Genomic DNA, 3412 nt, shown 5'->3' on the forward strand with positions numbered 1-3412 from the left:
ATAAAACCTGGCAAAAGTGGGACCGATGAGTGTGGAGGTGAAGGAGGCAATAACAGAACTTAAGAAGTGGTAGAGGTGAGCTGACTTTAGTGACTTTCTGGTCACCAGTTCCATCAGCCTAGTAGTGGGAACCCTCCTTCTCTGGTCTCTGACATCCTCTGAGGATTCTCCCCCAACCACTCCTAGAATTGATGTGCTCACCATCTTGGACCACATATTCTGCATGACCAGTAGAGGTGATAGATTTTGGGAGAATCTTCAAAATACAGGATGATGAAAAACTTCAGCCAATGTTGACAGTTGTTTTGTTGAGTGATACTTGGCTCAGTTTTTAGTGAATCAACATCTCTACTATTTACTTTGAAAAATAATTCAATCAGTGTAAAATCAATACAAATTTTGTCTTAATTTTCTGACTGTAAAACTGTCTATATTATGTCAAGCCCTCTGAGCCTAAGACGTGAAGCTAATTAGTCATATTAATGTTCAAAAAGTTTATTGAAGATCTTATTAATTTTAAACATTTTCTTCCTTTCTATCCTTCAAACCAAGACAAGATATGCAAATCAGTATCAAAGTATGCCACCTATGACAAAGACCATCACTCTTACTGATTTCTAGTTAGCAAATCACTGTCAAATCCTGTCACTTGACTAATTACTCTGTCCTAGACATCATTTTGGGACTTAACATTTTCAAACTGCAAAAAATATTTATGATTATACTTACCACTATAATTTTGCTTATTTTGTCCTCTTTGTCTGGAGTCTGTTCATTTCTCCCCTCCATCTACCAAACCATATACCTTACCAAAGCCATAACTTAAGTTTCTGCTTTTTTTTAAGTGTATTTTATAGTATTTCAGTCCAATTTTGGTTATGACTTTGGTTATGACAGGGCAAATAATTTACCTTCAAGATGTCATGGCAGTTGAAGGGGACAAAGGATTAGAAACCTTCTTTTATTAGCATCCTGAGGAACATGGTGGGGAAGAGATGGCAACAACTAATCCCCTGGAAATTAACTGCCTATTCCATGAAGATTTAGCTTGGTGAAACTGATGAGATCACTGGGAATCCTTCCAAGTTTCAATTAGCCTCACATGAGAATGTTGAATGAATGCAGTTCTTGGTCATTGTGGGACCTAACCATGCCTTCTCTGAGCTGTTAGAGCTAGCGTTACACATACACCAGCATGAAAAAACTTTCTCTTTCTCTTGATTTTGTGAGCTACTTAATTTAGACATGTCTATGCATAACTCATTTCATTAAATAGAAGACTCCATATTATCCTTTCCATCTTTGGAACCACTTGACAGTCTGTCCAGCATTCTTGGCTTTTTCTGGCTGGGTATTTTAATTCAGAATGCAGGAGATTCTTCTTAATGAGCAAAAGGCAAATATAATCAGAAAGGACATATCTAGAGAAGGGGTTTTCTTATATTTTATTTATTCCAATTTTTATGCATGTTTAGAGAAGAAAATTTGTATGTACTTAATCAGAAGTGTCAACCTTCTCCTTCTTCATCCTAAATGCCTGTAGTAGCCATTGTTAAATGTTTATGTATGAGAGTGTATACAAAACCAACACCATGCACACAATACATATAAACCAAAACAAACCCACTGCCATAGAGTTGTATCTGACTCATAGAGACCCCTCCTTGGGTTTCTGAGATAGTATCACTATGGAAGAAAATTGCCCAACCTTCCTTCCAGGAGTGGCTGGTGGGTTTGAACAACCAGCTTTCTGATCAGCAGGCAAATGCCTTAGGCACTGCACTAACAGAGCTCCTCACAAAACATATAGGTAATTCTTATTTTTGCTTGTTGCATTCTATAAACTTATTTGAACACTGAACCATTGTCCCTAGGGGGAGTATAGGAGTAGGTTCTGGCTGGTGTCTGCTTGGAACATTTCTTCACTGGATCAAGAAATAACTTTGTTTTGCTTAAAAACACTTTATTTAATATAGGTTTATAAAATAGAAACCAAACTCACTGCCATCGAGTTGATTTCGACTCATAGCCACCCCCTTTGGGTTTCCGAGGGAGGAAATCTTTATGGAAGTATGTTTCCCAGTGTTCCTTCTCTGGAGTGGCTGGTGGGTTTGAACCGCCAGCCTTCTGGTTAGCAGTAAAATGCGTTAGGCACTAGATTACTGTGTTTTTAATTACTTATTTGTAGGACTTTATATGTAACATTTACCTCTGATGTCTGTACCTCTTGTGCACCTCTCTGTTGTTTTCCTCTGCTTTAATGATATTGTGCTGATCACCCCTCTATTGTATATTGCCTTTCTCTTCACCCAAATCAATACATATCTATTATATACTTACTGATTTTCCATTCCCTCCACTCCCATTCCTGCTAGCCATCAAAGAATATCTCTTTCTGCATGTAAATCTTTTCTTGACTTTTTATAATAATGGAATTGTACAGTATTTGTCCTTTTGTGATTGACTTATTTTATTCAGCACAATGTCCTCCAGGTTCATATACATTATGAGGTGTTTCCCATATTGTCATTGTTCTTTAACATTGCATAATATTCCATTATAAGTGAGGAGTCAGTGGTAGGGATCCAGGTAAGGGGAAGGAACCCAGGCCATGCCCCACAAGTGACAAGGTGGGAAAGCAGACGAAAGGAGAGAAAAAGGCCAGGGGGACCAAGACAGAGTGAGAAGTCAGCAACAGAGATCCAGGCAAGGGAAGGGAACCCAAGCCATGCCCCCCACAAGCAACAAGGTGGGAAAGTGAGGGAAAGGAGAGAAAAGGCCAGGGGGCTTGGGACAGAGTGAGGAAGCAGTAGCAGGGATCCAGATAAGGGGAGGTTGGAAAGGTTTCAAACAGCTAAGGGAGATAAACTTGTCTATCATTTTGTCCTGCTGTGGTGGTGTGTTGCTGTGAGGTTTGAGGCTGTGCCACTGGTGTTTCAAACACAGCAGGGTACACATGGTGCACATGTTTCAGCACAGCTTGCAGACTGAGACAGACTAGGAAGAAGGAAGAAGCCATCCACTTCTCAAAGAATTGGCCAGGGAAAACCTTATGAATAGTAGAGAAACACTGTCTGATACATTACTGCACAGATTTATGAATAGCCTGGAAACATTGTCCAATACAGAGCAGGAGGATGAGCCACTTAGGTTGGAAAGCTCTCAAAATACAACTGGGAAAGAGCTGCATCATCAGAGTAAAACCAGCCTTATTGATATGGATAAAGTAAAGCTTTTGAGACCTCCATTTGCTGATGTGGCTTGACTCAAATTAAGGAGAAACAGCTGTAAACATCCATTAATAATCAGAATATGGAATGCATGAAGTTTGAATCTAGGAAAATTGGAAGTTGTCAAAAATGAAGTGGAACACATAAAGATTGATATCCTAGGCATTAGTGAGCTGAAATGG

Source organism: Orycteropus afer, unplaced genomic scaffold, assembly GCF_000298275.1.
Source record: "Orycteropus afer afer isolate SDZICR_OR568_19922 unplaced genomic scaffold, OryAfe1.0 scaffold00474, whole genome shotgun sequence".
Classification (NCBI taxonomy): Eukaryota; Metazoa; Chordata; class Mammalia; order Tubulidentata; family Orycteropodidae; genus Orycteropus; species Orycteropus afer.